General features: G+C 32.2%; 1 protein-coding gene across 3 annotated transcripts in view; it reads right to left on the bottom strand.

Annotated features, from left to right (window-relative positions):
- LOC133543928 (FERM, ARHGEF and pleckstrin domain-containing protein 2-like) overlaps nt 1-11,493 on the bottom strand; it is a 173,428-nt gene extending 161,935 nt beyond the window's left edge. Inside the window, exon 1 of one of the 3 annotated variants that reach the window (XM_061888850.1) lies at nt 11,193-11,493. The gene's annotated coding sequence lies outside the window, so the exon portion shown is untranslated. The remainder of the gene's footprint in view (nt 1-11,192) is intronic. The other 2 variants (XM_061888847.1, XM_061888848.1) reach the window with 2 other exon arrangements.
- Nucleotides 11,494-23,702: the final 12,209 nt, after the last annotated feature.

Genomic DNA, 23,702 nt, shown 5'->3' with positions numbered 1-23,702 from the left:
ACATACAAAAATTAGCATAAAAAGCTACCATCGATTCGTCAAGTACCAAAATATGGCTCGTGTGTATAACTACAAAAATTGGCTTTAAAACAAAGCTATCATGATAAAAATGTAAAATGCATCATCGTCAAGTACCAAAATATGACGACTCGTGTGTATACCTACAAAAATTTGCTTAAAAAGCTACCATCGATTCGTCAAGTACCAAAATATGACTTGTATGTATACCTACAAAAATTAGCTTTAAAAAAAAAGCTAGCATGATAAAATGTATCATTCGTCAAGTACCAACATATGACTCCTCGTGTGTATACCTACAAAAAATTACTTAAAAAGCTACCATCTATTTGTCCAGTACCAAAATATGACTTGTGTGTATAGTTAAAGAAAATAGCCTAAAAAAAGCTAGCATGATAAAATGTATCATTCGTCAAGTACCAAAATATGACGCCTTGTGTGCATACCTACAAAAATTAGCATAAAAAGCTACCATCGATTCGTCAAGTACCAAAATATGACGCCTCGTGTGCATACCTACAAAAATTAGCATAAAAAGCTACTATCGATTCGTCAAGTACCAAAATATGACTTGTATGTATACCTACAAGAACTAGCTTAAAAAAAAAGCTAGCATGATAAAATGTATCATTCCTCAAGTACCAACATATGACTCCTCATGTGTACACCTACAAAAAATTACTTAAAAAGCTACCATCTATTTGTCCAGTACCAAAATATGACTTGTGTGTATAGTTAAAGAAAATAGCCTAAAAAAAGCTAGCATGATAAAATGTATCATTCGTCAAGTACCAAAATATGACTCCTGTGTATACCTACAAAAATTAGCTTTAAAAATAAAAAAAAGCTAGCATGATAAAATGTATCATATTTCAAGTACCGAAATATGACTCCTGTGTATACCTACAAAAATTTGCTTAAAAAAAGCTAGCATGATAAAATGTATCATTCGTCAAGTACCAAAATATGACTCCTGTGTATACCTACAAAAATTTGCTTAAAAAAAGCTAGCATGATAAAATGTATCATTCGTCAAGTACCAAAATATGACTCCTGTGTATACCTACAAAAATTAGCTTTAAAAAAAAAAAAAAGCTAGCATGATAAAATGTATCATATGTCAAGTACCAAAATATGACTCGTGTGTATACCTACAAAAATTAGCTTTAAAAAAAAGCTAGCATGATAAAATGTATCATTCGTCAAGTACAAAAATATGACTCGTGTGTATACCTACAAAAAATAGCTTAAAAAGATCAAATCTAGCATGATAAAATGTAGCATGCGTCAAGTACCAAAATATGAATCGTGTGTATACCTACAAAAATGTGCGTAAAAAGCTACCACTGATTCGTCAAGTACCAAAATATGAGTCGTGTGTATACCTACTAAAATTAGCTTTAAAAAAAGCTAGCATGATAAAATGTAAAATGCATCATACTCAAGTACCAAAATATGATGACTTGTGTGCATACCTACAAAATTTAACTTAAAAAAAAGCTACCATCTATTCGTCAAGTACCAAAATATGACTCGTGTGTATACCTACATAAACTAGCTTTAAAAAGCGAGCATAATAAAGTGTATCATTCATCAAGCACCAAAATGCGACTTGTGTGTATACCTACCAAAAAATAGCTTTAAAAAAAAGCTAGCATATGCGTTGAAGTACCAAAATATGACTCGTGTATACCTACAAAAATTAGCTTTAAAAAAAAAGAAGCTAACATGATAAAATGTATCATTCGCCAAGTACCAAAATATGACCCCTCGTGTGTAAACCTACAAAAAAGTAGCTTAAAAAGCTACCATCAATTTGTCAAGTACCAAAATATGACTTGTGTCTATACCTACTAAAATTAGCTTTAAAAAAAAGGTAGCATGATAAAATGTAAAATGCATCATCGTCAAGTACCAAAATATGACGACTTGTGTGTATACCTACAAGAATTAGCTTAAAAAGCTACCATCGATTTATCATGTACCAAAATATGACTCGTATTTATACCTACAAAATTTGCTTTAAAAATAAGCTAGCATGTTACAATGTAAAATGCATCTTCAAGTACCAAAATATGACGACTCGTGTGCATATCTACAGAAATCAACTTAAAAGCTTTATCGAGTCATCAAGTACCAAAATATGACTCGTGTGTATACCTACAAAAATTCGCTTGAAAAAAAAGCTAGCATGACAAAATGTATCATTCGTCAAGTACCAAAATATGACTCCTCGTGTGTATACCTACAAAAATTTACCTAAGAAGCTACCATCTATTTGTCAAGTACCAAAATATGACTCGTGTGTATAGTTAAAAAAAAAATTGCCTAAAAAAAGCTAGCATGATAAAATGTATCATTCGTCAAGTACCAAAATATGACGCCTCGTGTGCATACCTACAAAAATTAGCATAAAAAGCTACCGTCGATTCGTCAAGTACCAAAATATGGCTCGTGTGTATACCTAAAAAAATTAGCTTTAAAACAAAGCTAGCATGATAAAAATGTAAAATGCATCATCGTCAAGTACCAAAATATGACGCCTCGTGTGCATACATACAAAAATTAGCATAAAAAGCTACCATCGATTCGTCAAGTACCAAAATATGGCTCGTGTGTATACCTACAAAAATTGGCTTTAAAACAAAGCTAGCATGATAAAATGTATCATTCGTCAAGTACCAAAATATGACTCCTCATGTGTATACCTACAAAAAATTACTTAAAAAGCTACCATCTATTTGTCCAGTACCAAAATATGACTTGTGTGTATAGTTAAAGAAAATAGCCTAAAAAAAGCTAGCATGATAAAATGTATCATTCGTCAAGTACCAAAATATGACTCCTGTGTATACCTACAAAAATTAGCTTTAAAAATAAAAAAAAGCTAGCATGATAAAATGTATCATATGTCAAGTACCAAAATATGACTCCTGTGTATACCTACAAAAATTTGCTTAAAAAAAGCTAGCATGATAAAATGTATCATTCGTCAAGTACCAAAATATGACTCCTGTGTATACCTACAAAAATTAGCTTTAAAAATAAAAAAAAGCTAGCATGATAAAATGTATCATATGTCAAGTACCAAAATATGACTCGTGTGTATACCTACAAAAATTAGCTTTAAAAAAAAGCTAGCATGATAAAATGTATAATTCGTCAAGTACAAAAATATGAATCCTGTGTATACCTACAAAAATTTGCCTAAAAAAAGCTTGCATGATAAAATGTATCATTCGTCAAGTACCAAAATATGACTCGTGTGTATACCTACAAAAAATAGCTTAAAAAGATCAAATCTAGCATGATAAAATGTAGCATGCGTCAAGTACCAAAATATGAATCGTGTGTATACCTACAAAAATGTGCGTAAAAAGCTACCACCGATTCGTCAAGTACCAAAATATGACTCGTGTGTATACCTACTAAAATTAGCTTTAAAAAAAGCTAGCATGATAAAATGTAAAATGCATCATCGTCAAGTACCAAAATATGATGACTTGTGTGCATACCTACAAAATTAAACTTAAAAAAAAGCTACCATCTATTCGTCAAGTACCAAAATATGACTCGTGTGTATACCTACATAAACTAGCTTTAAAAAGCGAGCATAATAAAGTGTATCATTCATCAAGCACCAAAATGCGACTTGTGTGTATACCTACCAAAAAATAGCTTTAAAAAAAAGCTAGCATATGCGTTGAAGTACCAAAATATGACTCGTGTATACCTACAAAAATGTGCTTTAAAAAAAAAAGAAGCTAGCATGATAAAATGTATCATTCGCCAAGTACCAAAATATGACCCCTCATGTGTAAACCTACAAAAAATTAGCTTAAAAAGCTACCATCGATTTGTCAAGTACCAAAATATGACGACTCGTGTGCATATCTACAGAAATCAACTTAAAAGCTTTATCGAGTCATCAAGTACCAAAATATGACTCGTGTGTATACCTACAAAAATTCGCTTGAAAAAAAAGCTAGCATGACAAAATGTATCATTCGTCAAGTACCAAAATATGACTCCTCGTGTGTATACCTACAAAAATTTACCTAAGAAGCTACCATCTATTTGTCAAGTACCAAAATATGACTCGTGTGTATAGTTAAAAAAAAAATTGCCTAAAAAAAGCTAGCATGATAAAATGTATCATTCGTCAAGTACCAAAATATGACGCCTCGTGTGCATACCTACAAAAATTAGCATAAAAAGCTACCGTCGATTCGTCAAGTACCAAAATATGGCTCGTGTGTATACCTAAAAAAATTAGCTTTAAAACAAAGCTAGCATGATAAAAATGTAAAATGCATCATCGTCAAGTACCAAAATATGACGCCTCGTGTGCATACATACAAAAATTAGCATAAAAAGCTACCATCGATTCGTCAAGTACCAAAATATGGCTCGTGTGTATACCTACAAAAATTGGCTTTAAAACAAAGCTAGCATGATAAAATGTATCATTCGTCAAGTACCAAAATATGACTCCTCATGTGTATACCTACAAAAAATTACTTAAAAAGCTACCATCTATTTGTCCAGTACCAAAATATGACTTGTGTGTATAGTTAAAGAAAATAGCCTAAAAAAAGCTAGCATGATAAAATGTATCATTCGTCAAGTACCAAAATATGACTCCTGTGTATACCTACAAAAATTAGCTTTAAAAATAAAAAAAAGCTAGCATGATAAAATGTATCATATGTCAAGTACCAAAATATGACTCCTGTGTATACCTACAAAAATTTGCTTAAAAAAAGCTAGCATGATAAAATGTATCATTCGTCAAGTACCAAAATATGACTCCTGTGTATACCTACAAAAATTAGCTTTAAAAATAAAAAAAAGCTAGCATGATAAAATGTATCATATGTCAAGTACCAAAATATGACTCGTGTGTATACCTACAAAAATTAGCTTTAAAAAAAAGCTAGCATGATAAAATGTATAATTCGTCAAGTACAAAAATATGAATCCTGTGTATACCTACAAAAATTTGCCTAAAAAAAGCTTGCATGATAAAATGTATCATTCGTCAAGTACCAAAATATGACTCGTGTGTATACCTACAAAAAATAGCTTAAAAAGATCAAATCTAGCATGATAAAATGTAGCATGCGTCAAGTACCAAAATATGAATCGTGTGTATACCTACAAAAATGTGCGTAAAAAGCTACCACCGATTCGTCAAGTACCAAAATATGACTCGTGTGTATACCTACTAAAATTAGCTTTAAAAAAAGCTAGCATGATAAAATGTAAAATGCATCATCGTCAAGTACCAAAATATGATGACTTGTGTGCATACCTACAAAATTAAACTTAAAAAAAAGCTACCATCTATTCGTCAAGTACCAAAATATGACTCGTGTGTATACCTACATAAACTAGCTTTAAAAAGCGAGCATAATAAAGTGTATCATTCATCAAGCACCAAAATGCGACTTGTGTGTATACCTACCAAAAAATAGCTTTAAAAAAAAGCTAGCATATGCGTTGAAGTACCAAAATATGACTCGTGTATACCTACAAAAATGTGCTTTAAAAAAAAAAGAAGCTAGCATGATAAAATGTATCATTCGCCAAGTACCAAAATATGACCCCTCATGTGTAAACCTACAAAAAATTAGCTTAAAAAGCTACCATCGATTTGTCAAGTACCAAAATATGACTTGTAAGTATACCTACAAAAATTAGCTTTAAAAAAAAAGCTAGCATGATAAAATGTATCATTCGTCAAGTACCAACATATGACTCCTCATGTGTATACCTACAAAAAATTACTTAAAAAGCTACCATCTATTTGTCCAGTACCAAAATATGACTCGTGTGTATAGTTAAATAAAAAATTGCCTAAAAAAAGCTAGCATGATAAAATGTATCATATGTCAAGTACCAAAATATGACTCCTGTGTATACCTACAAAAATTAGCTTTAAAAATTAAAAAAAGCTAGCATGATAAAATGTATCATACGTCAAGTACCAAAATATGACGCCTCGTGTGCATACATACAAAAATTAGCATAAAAAGCTACCATCGATTCGTCAAGTACCAAAATATGGCTCGTGTGTATACCTACAAAAATTAGCTTTAAAAAAAAAGCTAGCATGATAAAATGTATCATTCGTCAAGTACCAAAATATGACTCCTCATGTGTATACCTACAAAAAATTACTTAAAAAGCTACCATTGTCCAGTACCAAAATATGACTCATGTGTATAGTTAAAGAAAATAGCCCAAAAAAAAGCTAGCATGATAAAATGTATCATATGTCAAGTACCAAAATATGACTCCTGTGTATACCTACAAAAATTAGCTTTAAAAAAAAAAAAAGCTTGCATGATAAAATGTATCATTCGCCAAGTACCAAAATATGACCCCTCGTGTGTAAACCTACCAAAAATTTGCTTAAAAAGCTACCATCGATTTGTCCAGTACCAAAATATGACTCATGTGTATAGTTAAAAAAAAAATTGCCTAAAAAAAGCTAGCATGATAAAATGTATCATTCGTCAAGTACCAAAATATGACGCCTCGTGTGTATACCTACAAAAATTAGCTTAAAAAGCTACCATCGATTCGTCAAGTACCAAAATAGGACTTGTATGTATACCTACAAAAATTAGCTTTAAAAAAAAAGCTAGCATGATAAAATGTATCATTCGTCAAGTACCAACATATGACTGTATACCTACAAAAAATTACTTAAAAAGCTACCATCTATTTGTCCAGTACCAAAATATGACTTGTGTGTATAGTTAAAGAAAATAGCCTAAAAAAGCTAGCATGATAAAATGTATCATACGTCAAGTACCAAAATGACTCGTATTTATACCTACAAAAATTAGCTTTAAAAAAAAGCTAGCATGATAAAATGTATCATTCGTCAAGTACCAAAATATGACTCATGTGTATACCTACAAAAAATTACTTAAAAAGCTACCATCTATTTGTCCAGTACCAAAATATGACTTGTGTGTATAGTTAAAGAAAATAGCCTAAAAAATGCTAGCATGATAAAATGTATCATACGTCAAGTACCAAAATGACTCGTATTTATACCTACAAAAATTTGCTTTAAAAAAAAGCTAGCATGATACAATGTAAAATGCATCTTCAAGTACCAAAATATGACGACTCGTGTGTATACCTACAAAAATTTGCTTAAAAAGCTACCATCGATTCGTCAAGTATCAAAATATGACTTGTATGTATAACTACAAAAATCAACTTTCAAAAAAAAGCTAGCATGATAAAATGTATCATTCGTCAAGTACCAACATATGACTCCTCATGTGTATACCTACAAAAAATTACTTAAAAAGCTACCATCTATTTGTCCAGTACCAAAATATGACTTGTGTGTATAGTTAAAGAAAATAGCCTAAAAAAGCTAGCATGATAAAATGTATCATTCGTCAAGTACCAACATATGACTCCTGTGTATACCTACAAAAATTAGCTTTAAGAATAAAAAAAAGCTAGCATGATAAAATGTATCATACGTCAAGTACCAAAATATGACGCCTCGTGTGCATACATACAAAAATTAGCATAAAAAGCTACCATCGATTCGTCAAGTACCAAAATATGGCTCGTGTGTATACCTACAAAAATTGGCTTTAAAACAAAGCTATCATGATAAAAATGTAAAATGCATCATCGTCAAGTACCAAAATATGACGACTCGTGTGTATACCTACAAAAATTAGCTTAAAAAGCTACCATCGATTCGTCAAGTACCAAAATAGGACTTGTATGTATACCTACAAAAATTAGCTTTAAAAAAAAAGCTAGCATGATAAAATGTATCATTCGTCAAGTACCAACATATGACTCCTCATGTGTATACCTACAAAAAATTACTTAAAAAGCTACCATCTATTTGTCCAGTACCAAAATATGACTTGTGTGTATAGTTAAAGAAAATAGCCTAAAAAAGCTAGCATGATAAAATGTATCATACGTCAAGTACCAAAATGACTCGTATTTATACCTACAAAAATTAGCTTTAAAAAAAAGCTAGCATGATAAAATGTATCATTCGTCAAGTACCGAAATATGACTCATGTGTATACCTACAAAAAATTACTTAAAAAGCTACCATCTATTTGTCCAGTACCAAAATATGACTTGTGTGTATAGTTAAAGAAAATAGCCTAAAAAATGCTAGCATGATAAAATGTATCATTCGTCAAGTACCAAAATATGACTCCTGTGTATACCTACAAAAATTAGCTTTAAAAATAAAAAAAAGCTAGCATGATAAAATGTATCATATGTCAAGTACCAAAATATGACTCCTGTGTATACCTACAAAAATTTGCTTAAAAAAAGCTAGCATGATAAAATGTATCATTCGTCAAGTACCAAAATATGACTCCTGTGTATACCTACAAAAATTAGCTTTAAAAAAAAGCTAGCATGATAAAATGTATCATTCGTCAAGTACAAAAATATGAATCCTGTGTATACCTACAAAAATTTGCCTAAAAAAAGCTTGCATGATAAAATGTATCATTCGTCAAGTACCAAAATATGACTCGTGTGTATACCTACAAAAAATAGCTTAAAAAGATCAAATCTAGCATGATAAAATGTAGCATGCGCCAAGTACCAAAATATGAATCGTGTGTATACCTACAAAAATGTGCGTAAAAAGCTACCACCGATTCGTCAAGTACCAAAATATGACTCGTGTGTATACCTACTAAAATTAGCTTTAAAAAAAGCTAGCATGATAAAATGTAAAATGCATCATCGTCAAGTACCAAAATATGATGACTTGTGTGCATACCTACAAAATTAAACTTAAAAAAAAGCTACCATCTATTCGTCAAGTACCAAAATATGACTCGTGTGTATACCTACATAAACTAGCTTTAAAAAGCGAGCATAATAAAGTGTATCATTCATCAAGCACCAAAATGCGACTTGTGTGTATACCTACCAAAAAATAGCTTTAAAAAAAAGCTAGCATATGCGTTGAAGTACCAAAATATGACTCGTGTATACCTACAAAAATGTGCTTTAAAAAAAAAAAAGAAGCTAGCATGATAAAATGTATCATTCGTCAAGTACCAAAATATGACCCCTCATGTGTAAACCTACAAAAAATTAGCTTAAAAAGCTACCATCGATTTGTCAAGTACCAAAATATGACTTGTAAGTATACCTACAAAAATTAGCTTTAAAAAAAAAAAGCTAGCATGATAAAATGTATCATTCGTCAAGTACCAACATATGACTCCTCATGTGTATACCTACAAAAAATTACTTAAAAAGCTACCATCTATTTGTCCAGTACCAAAATATGACTCGTGTTTATAGTTAAATAAAAAATTGCCTAAAAAAAGCTAGCATGATAAAATGTATCATATGTCAAGTACCAAAATATGACTCCTGTGTATACCTACAAAAATTAGCTTTAAAAATTATAAAAAGCTAGCATGATAAAATGTATCATACGTCAAGTACCAAAATATGACGCCTCGTGTGCATACATACAAAAATTAGCATAAAAAGCTACCATCGATTCGTCAAGTACCAAAATATGACTTGTATGTATACCTACAAAAATCAACTTTAAAAAAAAAGCTAGCATGATAAAATGTATCATTCGTCAAGTACCAACATATGACTCCTCATGTGTATACCTACAAAAAATTACTTAAAAAGCTACCATCTATTTGTCCAGTACCAAAATATGACTTGTGTGTATAGTTAAAGAAAATAGCCTAAAAAAAGCTAGCATGATAAAATGTATCATATGTCAAGTACCAAAATATGACTCCTGTGTATACCTACAAAAATTAGCTTTAAAAATAAAAAAAAGCTAGCATGATAAAATGTATCATACGTCAAGTACCAAAATATGACTCGTTTATTCCTACAATAATTTGCTTAAAAAAAGCTAGCATGATAAAATGTATCATACGTCAAGTACCAAAATATGACTCCTGTGTATACCTACAAAAATTTGCTTAAAAAAGGCTAGCATGATAAAATGTATCATACGTCAAGTACCAAAATATGACTCCTGTGTATACCTACAAAAATTAGCTTTAAAAATAAAAAAAAAAGCTAGCATGATAAAATGTATCATATGTCAAGTACCAAAATATGACTCCTGTGTATACCTACAAAAATTAGCTTTAAAAATAAAAGCTAGCATGATAAAATGTATCATTCGTCAAGTACCAAAATATGACTCCTGTGTATACCTACAAAAATTAGCTATAAAAATTAAAAAAAAGCTAGCATGATAAAATGTATCATACGTCAAGTACCAAAATATGACTCCTGTGTATACCTACAAAAATTTGGTTAAAAAAGGCTAGCATGATAAAATGTATCATACGTCAAGTACCAAAATATGACTCCTGTGTATACCTACAAAAATTAGCTTTAAAAATAAATAAAAAAAGCTAGCATGATAAAATGTATCATACGTCAAGTACCAACATATGACTCCTCATGTGTATACCTACAAAAAATTACTTAAAAAGCTACCATCTATTTGTCCAGTACCAAAATATGACTTGTGTGTATAGTTAAAGAAAATAGCCTAAAAAAGCTAGCATGATAAAATGTATCATACGTCAAGTACCAAAATATGACGCCTCGTGTATACCTACAAAAATTTGCTTAAAAAAAGCTAGCATGATAAAATGTATCATACGTCAAGTACCAAAATATGACTCCTGTGTATACCTACAAAAATTTGCTTAAAAAAAGCTAGCATGATAAAATGTGTCAAGTACTCAACTGCAAAATTAGCAAAACAAATTCTAACATGCTAACATTAGCATGTGCTACGGGACGTTAAAAAAGTAGTTAGGGGCCACAAATGGGCCCCCGAGCCACACTTTGGTTCGCGGCAAGAAACTTTAAATTCCATAAGGTGGTTAGCATCCAACAGATGTCACAAATATATCCAGATTTGCTCGAATAGCAACCAGTAGCAAACAATGACGTCATTGCATAAAATCCCACAACTAAACGTCATAATAATGGAAGGAGAGAAAAAAAAAAAACTTTTACGTGGCGTTTGTTTCTGTCGGCGAATAGAATGTTGCCAACTTAGCGATACACGCTGCAAAGTAAGCAAGACGTTTGGAAAGAAGCCGGACATAAATGAGACGTTGAAGAGGAAAAAGACTCACCGTGTGGAGAGGAAACTTCTAGAAGTTTTGGCACATTAAAGGACGCGACTCGTCCCGTCCATGGCCGCCGTGCAGCCGTCCGAAGTAATACGCACTGGGCGCTGCCTTCTGATTGGCTGCTTTATGCCATGACGGCTTCTGATTGGCTGCTTCCGTGCCAAGGCGGCATCTGATTGGCCGCGTCGTGTTGCAGCGCTGGCTGGCTAAAATTGAGCTGCCATCGGGCTGAAATTAGCCCTGATGGACGGCGGCAGGATTATGTTCTCTTCCTGGCGAACCACGCGAGTCACGGCGGACTTTTATTTGGGTGTCAAACATTCGTGTTCACACAAACAAACCGGACCTGTTGGTATTCATTAACGGGGGTTGAAAAGTGGGTTAAAGTTCGACCCCCGTCTGGTAACATGCATGTTTTTTTTTTTTTTTACCGTAAACACGCAAATAAAGAGGAATGCTAATTCCTAGACGTGTTTTACAATCCTCACATTTGCGTCGCAGGAACGAATAAAAAGTTCCGTCTGCTTCAAGTTGACCAAGTCCAGGCAGTAAAGTGGTGACTGGCTGTGATTTAGCGCCCTCTAGTGGTGTGGAAGATTAGCCGCGTGGATAAGGGTTGGTCCATTTTTAGTATCGATTCCAACCCAAAGTAAATACAGGTCCAGTAGCGTTGATGCCGATACTGTTTTTATTTGGTCATGACAAGATCATTGATCGATTTGGTTGTTTTGCCTTGGGCAATAATTAGTAAAAGTAGGAACCTTTATATATATATATATAAACCCTGTTTCCATATGAGTTGGGAATTTGTGTTAGATGTAAATATGAACGGAATACAATGATTTGCAAATCATTTTCAGCCCATATTCAGTTGAATGCACCACAAAGACAACATATTTGATGTTCAAACTCATAAACTTTTTTTTGTTTTGCAAATAATAATTGACTTATAATTTAATGGTTGTAACACGTGCCAATGTAGTTGGGAAAGGGCATGTTCACCACTGTGTTACATCACCTTTTCTTTTAACAACACTCAATAAACATTTGGGAACTGAGGAAACTAATTGTTGAAGCTTTGTCGTATTTTAAACTTCATTATGCGCCACACATTTTCCATGGGAGACAGGTCTGGACATCAGGCATGGCCAGGAACGTACCCACACTCTTTTTTACAAAGGCACACTGTTGTAAAATGTTTTTTTACTGAAATAAGCAGGGGCGTCCATGATAATGTTGCTCCAAAACATGTATGTACCTTTCAGCATTAATGGTGCCTTCACAGATGTGTAAGTTACCCATGCCTTGGACACTAACTCACATGCTGGCTTTTGAACTTTGCGCCTGGAACAGTCCGGATGGTTATTTTCCTCTTTGATCTGGAGGACACAACGTCCACAGTTTCCCCCCAAAAATTGAAATGTGGACTCGTCAGACCACAGAACACTTTTCTAATTTGCATCAGTCCATTTTAGATGAGCTTAGGCCCAGCGAAGCTGGCGGCGTTACTGGGTGTTGTTGATAAATGGCATTCACTTTGCATATTAGAGCTTTAACTTGCACTTACAGATGTAGCGACCAACTGTATTTAGTGACAGTGGTTTTCTGAAGTGTTCCTGAGCCCATGTGGTGATATCCTTTAGAGATTGATGTCGGTTTTTGATACGGTGCCGTCTGAGGGATCGAAGGTCACGGTCATTCAATGTTGGTTTCCGGCCATGCCGCTCATGTGGAGTGATTTCTCCAGATTCTCTGAACCTTTTGATGATATTATGGAGCGTAGATGTTGAAATATCTAAATTTCTTGCAATGTCACTTTGAGAAACGTTGTTCGTAAACTGTTTGACTATTTGCTCACGCAGTTGTGGACAAAGGGGTGTACCTCGCCCCATCCTTTCTTGTGAAAGACTGAGCATTTTTTGGGAAGCTGTTTTTATAGCCAATCATGGCACCCACCTGTTCCCAATTAGCCTGCACACCTGTGGGATGTTCCAAATAAGTGTTTGATGAGCATTCCTCAACTTTATCAGTATTTATTGCCATCTTTCCCAACTTCTTTGTCATATGTTGCTAGCATCAAATTCTAAAGTTAATGATTATTTGCAAAAAAAAAAAAATGTTTATCAGTTTGAACATCAAATATGTTGTCTTTGTAGCATATTCAACTGAATATGGGTTGAAAAGGATTTGCAAATCATTGTATTCTGTTTATATTTACATCTAACACCATTTCCCAACTCATATGGAAACGGGGTTTGTATATATAAACATATATATATATATATATATATATATATATACATATATATAAATATATCCTATTTGCGCTTTACCTTCTCCCCCTTGGTTCTATTATTAGGAAGTATGGTATTGCATTTAATTTTTAGGCCGATTATTGCCAGATCTATTTTCCCATGGCACAAAATAACAGTACAACGTCTCATTGACTGCCTGCACGACATCAAAGCCTGGCTTTCAGCGAACTTCCCGAGTCTAAATGAAGACAAACAGAAGTTATGTTGTTCGGTCCAAGTCGCTCTCCCTCCCCCAACGTTGACCTCGGCACTCTGACCCCGTATCTCAGCGACTGTGTCACAAATCCGGGGCTAAAGTTCGACTCAGATTTTAAATTTGAAAAACAAATCAGCATCGTCGTTCAAAAAAGCTTTTATCAACTACGCCAAATAGCGAAAGTGAAACCGCGTCTATCAGGACATTATCTTGAGAAATTAATTCATGCTTTTATCTGGAATGGTTTAGACCAGGGGTGCCCACACTTTTTCTGCAGGCGAGCTACTTTTCAATTGACCAACTGGAGGGGATCTACCTCATTTATATATATATCATTTATATTTATTTATTTATGAAAGAGACATTTTTGTAAACAAGTTAAATGTGTTTAATGATAATACAAGCATGTGTAACACATATAGATGTCTTTCTTTCACAAAGACAAGAATATAAGTTGGTGTATTACCTGATTCTGATGACTTGCATTGATTGGAATCAGACAGTAATGATGATAACGCCCACATTTTCAAATGGAGGAGAAAAAAAGTTGTCCTTTCTGTACAATACCACATGAAAGTGGTTGGTTTTTGGCATCTAATTCATCCAGCTTCCATACACTTTACAAGAAAAACATTGGCGGCAAATTCCGTAGCTTGCTTGATTGACATTCACGGCACCCGAGGGTCTTGTGAGATGACGCTGGCTGCTGCCACTTCATTATTAGGAAAAAAGGACAGAGAGGAAGGCCAGAAACACTTTTTATTTCAACAGACTTTCGTCAAAACTCTAAAGGCCGACTGCACATTTCCTATCTTCACAATAAAAGCCCTGCTTCATGCTGCCTGCGCTAACAAAATAAGAGTCTGGGAAAGCTGGCGTGCACAAGTGATGTGCACGCCAGCTTTCTGAGGGATCGCTTGTGCACGCCAGTTTTCCCAGACTCTGTATTTAGTTAGCGCAGGCAGCATGAAGCAGGGCTTTTATTGTGAAGATAGGAAATGTGCAGTCGGCCTTTAGAGTTTTGACGGAAGGTACGGCGCGAGAGTCTGTTGAAATAAAAAGTGTTTCTGGCCTTCCTCTCGGTCATATTTTCATAATAATGATCTTGCAGCAGCCAGCGTCATCTCACAAGACCCTCCGGTACCGTGAATGTCATTTAAGTGACGTCTTGGTGAAAATTGATGATCACTCATTTTTAGGTCTATTTTTTTTTAAAAGCCTGGCTGGAGATCGACTGACACACCCCCGCGGTCGACTGGTAGCTCGCCATCGACAAATGAGGTAGATCCCCTCCAGTTGGCACCCCTGACTTAGACTACTGCAATGCCCTCTATGTCGTCATTAGCCAGGCCTCCCTCGCCCGCCTGCAGCTGGTCCAGAACTCTGCTGCTTGTCTGCTATCACAGACCCGCAGACGTGAGCACATCACCCCTATATTAGTGTCCCATCACTGGCTCCCTGTGCGTTATCCAATCAATTTTAAACTCCTTCTATTTGCTTTTAAATGTCTAAAGAACCTCGTGCCAACATATCTCTCCGACCTCCTTCAGCCTTACTGCCCCACTCCATCCCTAAGATATATAGTTGAGTTTATACCAAAATGGATACATGGATGATACAGCAGAGGATTGGGAGAATGTCATGTGGTCAGATGAAACCAAAATAGAACTTACAAGACCACTGATAGTCTCCCTCGATCTGGGGCTCCACCCAAGATCTCATCCCGTGGGATCAAAATGATCATGAAAACAGTGTGCAAAAATCCCAGAACCACACGGGGGGGACCTGGTGAATGACCTGCAGAGAGCTGGGACCAAAGTAACAAAGGTTACCATCAGTAACACACTACGACGACAGGGAATCAAATCCTGCAGTGCCAGACATGTCCCCCTTCTTAAGCCAGTGCAGATCCAGACCTGTCTGAAGTTTGCCAGAGAGCACATGGGAGAATGTCATGTGGTCAGATGAAACCAAAATAGAACTTTTTGCTATAAACTCAACTCGTCGTGTTTGGAGGAAGAAGAATACTGAGTTGCATCCCAAGAACACCATACCTACTGTGAAGCATGGGGGTGGAAACATCATGCTTTGGGGCTGTTTTTCTGCTAAGGGGACAGGACGATTGATCCATGTTAAGGAAAGAATGAATGGGGCCATTTATCGTGAGATTTTGAGCCAAAACCTCCTTCCATCAGTGAGAGCTTTGAATGGTTGACCAAATACTTATTTTCCACCATAATTTACAATTAAATTCTTTAAAATTCCTACAATGTGAATTCCTAGATTTTTTTTTCACATTCTGTCTCTCACAGTTGAAGTGTACCTATGATGAAAATTATAGACCTCTGTCATCATTTTAAGTGGGAGAACTTGCACAATCGCTGGCTGACTAAATACTTTTTTTGCCCCACTGTATATATATATATATATAAAATCTACTGTACACTACTGCCATCTGGTGTCCGTTTGCCGTCACTCTCCTTGCAAACCATAATTACAATATTGTTCAATTACGTTGAATGATGCGGACACGTTTGTTACTTTGCCTTGGAGACTTTGTGTGTAAGTAATATGCAACTATAATTTGATACTTGTTTATTTTGACAAATGTGATGTTTTTTTACACTGCAATATTCAATTAAGTTGAATGATGCGGACACATTTGATACTGGATACCTTCTGATACTGCCTTGAAGACTTTGTATGTGTAAGTGATATAAAGATTTGATACTTGTTATATTTTACACTGCAGTGCATTAAGTTGAGTGATGCGGACACGTTTGTTACTGGATACCTTCTGATACTACCATGGAGACTTTGTATGTGTAAGTAATATGCAACTATAATTATTTGATGCTTGTTTATTTTGACAAATGTGCTGTTTTACACTGCAATGTTGTTCAATTATGTTGAATGATGCGGACACGTTTGTTACTGGATACTTCCTAATACTGCCTTGGAGACTTTGTATGTGTAAGTAATATGCAACTATAATTATTTGATGCTTGTTTATATTGACAAATGTGCTGTTTTACACTGCAATGTTGTTAAATTAAGTTGAATGATGCGGACACGTTTGTTACTGGATCCTTCCCGATACTGCCTTGAAGACTTTGTATGTGTAAGTGATATAAAGATTTGATACTTGTTTATATTGATAAATCTAATGTTTTACACTGCAGTGCATTCAGTTGAATGATGCGGACACGTTTGTTACTGGACACTTTCTAATACTGCTTTGGAGACCTTTTATGTATAAGTAATATGTAACTATAATTATTTGATGCTTGTTTATTTTGACAAATGTGCTGTTTTGCACTGCAATGTTGTTCAATTAAGTTGAATGATGCGGACACGTTTGATACTGGATATTTTCTAATACTGCCTTGGAGACTTTGTATGTGTAAGTAATATACAACTATAATTATTTGATGCTTGTTTATATTGACAAGTGTGCTGTTTTACACTGCAACGTTGTTCAATGATGTTGAATGATGCGGACACGTTTGTTACTGGATACTTTCTGATACTGCCTTGGAGACTTTGTATGTGTAATTAGTATAATGATTTGATACTTGTTTATATTGACGAATGTGATGCTTTACACTGCAGTGCATTCAGTTGAATGATGCGGACACGTTTGTTACTGGACACTTCTTAATACTGCCTTGGAGACTTTGTATGTGTAAGTAATATGCAACTATAATTATTTAATGCTTGTTTATATTGACAAATGTGCTGTTTTACACTGCAATGTTGTTTGGTTAAATATTATACATGTCTAGCTTGTTTGCTATTTTGTGCTAAGCTGTTGTGTAGCTGCAAGTAGACTTTAGCCGAGCATGTTTACCTTTTGTAAAATTACTTGACTGTTTTTGTTGTTGATATTAGACAATATGACACTCCCAATTAGTGTTCTGGCCACAGTGAGCAAAAATGTGCGCGCCGGCCCTTTAAGAAGTCTATTTCCACTCACACTGGACTCTTTAACCTTTACTGCATTCTTCTTCACCAACCTTTCAAAATCTCACCTTCGTCCCCAGCCTCCTCCCGCAGCTCAGTAAGACGACGCCTGCAGTCTGGGAGACGAGAGAAGCTCGCTGAAATATTTGCGGAACTTTCCAGAAGACGTAGCTGCCATGTTTTGCTTTGCGTTTTTTTTTGGGGTTTTTTTCCCCCAAAATGCAAAACACTGATCAAGTTTATTCTAATAACATCTCAGGCTTGCCAGTACTCTGTAAGACAATTTATTAGACCTTTTTTTTTTTTTTACTTACATGTTTTGTACAGAAATGTTGCCATGACAACAAGGCTGGTAGAATGAAATATAATGTATGATGATGACATAATACAATATGGAACATACACATTGTCGAAAACTTCAAAAAAATGTATTTCATATATTATCTAAGCTGAGATAGGCTCCAGCACCCCTTCGCGACCCCAAAAGGGACAAGCGGTAGGAAATGGATGGATATAAATAGACTCCCTTTTTAGACCAGTTGATCTGCCGTTTCTTTTCTTTTTCTCCTGTGTCCCACTCTCCCTTGTGGAGGGGGTCCGATCCGATCCGATCCAGTGGCCATGTACTGCTCGCCTGTGTATCGGCTGGGGACATCTCTGCGCTGCTGATCCGCCTCCGCTTGGGATGGTTTCCTGCTGGCTCCGCTGTGAACAGGACTCTCGCTGCTGTGTCGGATCCGCTTTGGACTGGACTCTCGCGACTGTGTTGGATCCATTGTGGATTGAACTTTCACAGTATCATGTTAGACCCGCTCGACATCCATTGCTTTCCTCCTCTCCAAGGTTCTCATAGTCATCATTGTCACCGACGTCCCACTGGGTGTGAGTTTTCCTTGCCCTTATGTGGGCCTACCGAGGATGTCGTAGTGGTTTGTGCAGCCCTTTGAGACACTAGTGATTTAGGGCTATATAAGTAAACATTGATTGATTGATTGATTGATATTATTTTATATATAAATATAGCATGTATATATTAGTATATGGTCTTTTTTTTTTTATTTAAATAACTGAATGTGATTGTTCAAAATAAATACATTAAACAAAATAATGTAACTTATTTAAAAACATGGAAAAAACAAAACAGCAGGTTAAAAAAGTGCAATATATTTATATATTTTATACAAAACAAATAGAAAATGACAAAACATTGCAGTAAATGCAGCGAATGGCCACTTAATTAGGTACACCCGCTGATAAAGTTCGGTCTGGAAATATTGATGTAACAATATAATTTTTGTTTGTTTTATGTCCTCTTTGTCCCAAAATTTTTTTTTTAACTTTTTTAACTTTTTTAATTTTTTTTTACTCAACATATGAAATATTTCCTTTGTAAACATTTCAAATTGGAATATTCAATGTTATAATGTTCAGTCTGGAAATAATGATGTAACAATATCATTTTTGTTTGTTTTATGTCCTTTTTGTCCCCAATTTTTTTTTTAACTTTTTTAACTTTTTTAATTTTTTTTTTTACTCAACATATGAAATATTTCCTCTGTAAACATTTCAAATTGGAATACTTGATGTGATAATGTTCAGTCTGGAAATATTGATGTAAAGATATGCCATTTGTTTGTTATATGCCCTTTTTATCAAAGAAAACTTTTTTAACTTTTTGAAAAACTTTTTTTAATTTTATTTTTTTACTGAACATATGAAATATTTCCTTCATAAATATTTCAAATGGGAACATTTAATGTGATAATGTTCAGTCTGGAAATATTGATGTAACAATTTGCTTTTTGTTTGTTTTATGCTCTTTTTGTGAAATAATTTATTTTTAACTTTTAAAAAAAATTTTTACTCATCATATGAAATATCGCCTTTGTAAATATTTCAAATTGGAATATTTGATGTGATAATCTTCAGTCTGGAAATATTGATGTAACAATATGCTTTTTGTTTGTTTTATGGCCTTATTGTCAAAGAAAACTTTTCTAACTTAAAAAAAAACATTTTTTTACACAAAATATGAAATATTACCTTTGTAAATATTTCAAATTGGAATATTCAATGTAATAATGTTCATTCTGGAAATATTAATGTAACAATATGCTTTTAGTTTGTTTTATGCCCTTTTTGTAAAAAAAAAACTTTTTTAACTTTAAAAAAAAAAAAAAAATTTACTCAACATATGAACTATTTCCTTCGTAAATATTTCAAATTGGAATACTTGATGTGATAATGTTCAGTCTGGAAATATTGATGTAACAATATCATTTTTGTTTGTTTTATGTCCTTTTTGTCCCAAATTTTTTTTTTAACTTTTTGAACTTTTTTAATTTTTTTTTTTACTCAACATATGAAATATTTCCTTTGTAAACATTTCAAATTGGAATATTCAATGTTATAATGTTCAGTCTGGAAATAATGATGTAACAATATCATTTTTGTTTGTTTTATGTCCTTTTTGTCCCAAAATTTTTTTTAAACTTTTTTAACTTTTTACATTTTTTTTTTTTACTCAACATATGAAATATTTCCTCTGTAAATATTTCAAATCGGAATACTTGATGTGATAATGTTCAGTCTGGAAATATTGATGTAAAGATATGCTATTTGTTTGTTATATGCCCTTTTTGTCCCCAAATTTTTTTTTAACTTTTTTAATTTTTTTTTTTACTCAACATATGAAATATTTCCTTTGTAAACATTTCAAATTGGAATACTTGATGTGATAATGTTCAGTCTGGAAATATTGATGTAACAATATAATTTTTGTTTGTTTTATGTCCTTTTTGTCAAAAAATTTTTTTTAAACTTTTCAAAGTTTTTTAATTTTTTTTTTACTCGACATATGAAATATTTCCTTTGTAAACATTTCAAATTGGAATATTCAATGTTATAATGTTCAGTCTGGAAATAATGATGTAACAATATCATTTTTGTTTTTTTTATGTCCTTTTTGTCCCAAAAATTTTTTTTAACTTTTTTAACTTTTTACATTTTTTTTTTTTACTCAACATATGAAATATTTCCTCTGTAAACATTTCAAATTGGAATATTTGATGTGATAATGTTCAGTCTGGAAATATTGATGTAACAATACGCTATTTTTTTGTTATATGCCCTTTTTATCAAAGAAAACTTTTTTAATTTTTTTTAAAACTTTTTTTTATTTTATTTTTTTACTGAACATATGAAATATTTCCTTCATAAATATTTCAAATGGGAACATTTAATGTGATAATGTTCAGTCTGCAAATATTGATGTAACAATTTGCTTCTTGTTTGTTTTATGCTCTTTTTGTCAAATAATTTATTTTGAACTTTTTAAAAAAATTTTTACTCAACATATGAAATATTACCTTTGTAAATATTTCAAATTGGAATATTTGATGTGATAATGTTCAGTCTGGAAATATTGATCTAACAATACGCTATTTTTTTGTTATATGCCCTTTTTGTCAAAAAAACTTTTGAACTATTTAAACTTTTATTAATTTTTTTTTTTTACTCAACATGTGAAATATTTCCTTTGTAAATATTTCATACTGGAATATTTGATGTAATAATGTTCAGTCTGGAAATATTGATGTAACAATATGCTTTTTGTTTGTTTTATGGCCTAATTGTCAAAGAAAACTTTTTTAACTATTAAAAAAAACATTTTTTTACACAAACTATTTAAACTTTTATTAATTTTTTTTTACTCAACACGTGAAATATTTCCTTTGTAAATATTTCAAATTGGAATACTTGATGTGATAATGTTCAGTCTGGAAATATTGATGTAACAATATAATTTTTGTTTGTTTTATGTCCTTTTTGTCAAAAAATTTTTTTTAAACTTTTCAAAGTTTTTTAATTTTTTTTTTACTCGACATATGAAATATTTCCTTTGTAAACATTTCAAATTGGAATATTCAATGTTATAATGTTCAGTCTGGAAATAATGATGTAACAATATCATTTTTGTTTGTTTTATGTCCTTTTTGTCCAAAAAATTTTTTTAAACTTTTTTAACTTTTTAAATTTTTTTTTTTACTCAACATATGAAATATTTCCTCTGTAAACATTTCAAATTGGAATATTTGATGTGATAATGTTCAGTCTGGAAATATTGATGTAAAGATATGCTATTTGTTTGTTATATGCCCTTTTTGTCAAAGAAAACTTTTTTAACTTTTTGAAAAACTTTTTTTAATTTTATTTTTTTACTGAACATATGAAATATTTCCTTCATAAATATTTCAAATGGGAACATTTAATGTGATAATGTTCAGTCTGCAAATATTGATGTAACAATTTGCTTTTTGTTTGTTGTATGCTCTTTTTGTCAAATAATTTATTTTTAACTTTTAAAAAATTTTTTTACTCATCATATGAAATATTACCTTTGTAAATATTTCAAATTGGAATATTTGATGTGATAATGTTCAGTCTGGAAATATTGATGTAACAATATGCTTTTTGTTTGTTTTATGGCCTTTTTGTCAAAGAAAACTTTTTTAACTTAAAAAAAAAACATTTTTTTACACAAAATATGAAATATTACCTTTGTAAATATTTCAAATTGGAATATTCAATGTGATAATGTTCAGTCTGAAAATATTGATGTAGCAATATGCTTTTAGTTTGTTTTATGGCTCTTTCGTCCCCCAAAAACTTTTTTAACTTTTTAAAAAAAAAATTTTTTTACTCAACATATGAAATATTTCCTTCGTAAATATTTCAAATTGGAATATTTGATGTGATAATGTTCAGTCTGAAAAAATTGATGTAACAATATGCTTTTAGTTTGTTTTATGGCCCTTTTTGTCAAAGAAAAACTTTTCTAACTTTTTTAACTTTTTAAAAATCAATTTTTTTTGGGCAATATATGAAATATTTCCTTCGTAAATATTTCAAATTTGAATATTTGATGTGATAATGTTCAGTCTGGAAATATTGATGTAAAAATATGCTTTTTGTCTGTTTTATGGCCTTATTGTCAAAGAAAACTTTTTTAACTTAAAAAAAAACATTTTTTTACACAAAATATGAAATATTTCCTTTGTAAATATTTCAAATTGGAATATTCAATGTGATAATGTTCAGTCTGAAAATATTGATGTAGCAATATGCTTTTAGTTTGTTTTATGGCTCTTTCGTCCCCAAAAAACTTTTTTAACTTTTTAAAAAAAAATTTTTTTTACTCAACATATGAAATATTTCCTTTGTAAATATTTCAAATTGGAATATTTGATGCGATAATGTTCAGTCTGGAAATATTGATCCAACAATATGCTTTTAGTTTGTTTTATGGCCCTTTTTGTCAAAGAAAAACGTTTCTAACTTTTTTAACTTTTTAAAAATCAATTTTTTTTACTCAACATATGAAATATTTCCTTCGTAAATATTTCAAATTGGAATATTTGATGTGATAATGTTCACTCTGGAAATATTGATGTAAAAATATGCCTTTAGTTTGTTTTATGCCCCTTTTGTCAAAGAAAACTTTTTTAACTTTTTTAATTTTAAATAAAAATATTATTTTTACTCAACACATGAAATATTTCCTTCGTAAATATTTCAAATTGGAATATTTGATGTGATAAAGTTCAGTCTGGAAAAATCGATGTAACAATATGTTTTTTGTTTGTTATATGCCTTTTTTGTCAAAGAAAACTTTTAAACTTTTTAAACTTTTCAAAAAAAAAATTTTTTTCTCAACATATGAAATATTTCCTTTGTAAACATTTCAAATTGGAATATTTGATGTGATAATGTTCAGTCTGGAAATATTGATGTAATAATATGCTTTTTGTTTGTTTTATGCCCTTTTTGTCAAAGAAAAGTTTTTTACTTTTTAAACTATTTTTTTTTTTTTTAATCTACTTATGAAATATTTACGAAGGAAATATTTCAAATTGGAATATTTGATGTGATAATGTTCAGTCTGGAAATATTGATGTAAAAATATGATTTTTGCTTGTTTTATGTCCTTTTAGTCAAAGAAAACTTTTTTAACTTTTTTAATTTTAATTTTTTTTACTC

The sequence above is a fragment of the Nerophis ophidion genome, linkage group LG26 (genome assembly GCF_033978795.1).
Source record: "Nerophis ophidion isolate RoL-2023_Sa linkage group LG26, RoL_Noph_v1.0, whole genome shotgun sequence".
Classification (NCBI taxonomy): domain Eukaryota; kingdom Metazoa; phylum Chordata; class Actinopteri; order Syngnathiformes; family Syngnathidae; genus Nerophis; species Nerophis ophidion.
The sequence above is the reverse complement of the archived record's forward strand: the minus strand, read 5'-3'. Positions and strand labels throughout refer to the sequence as shown.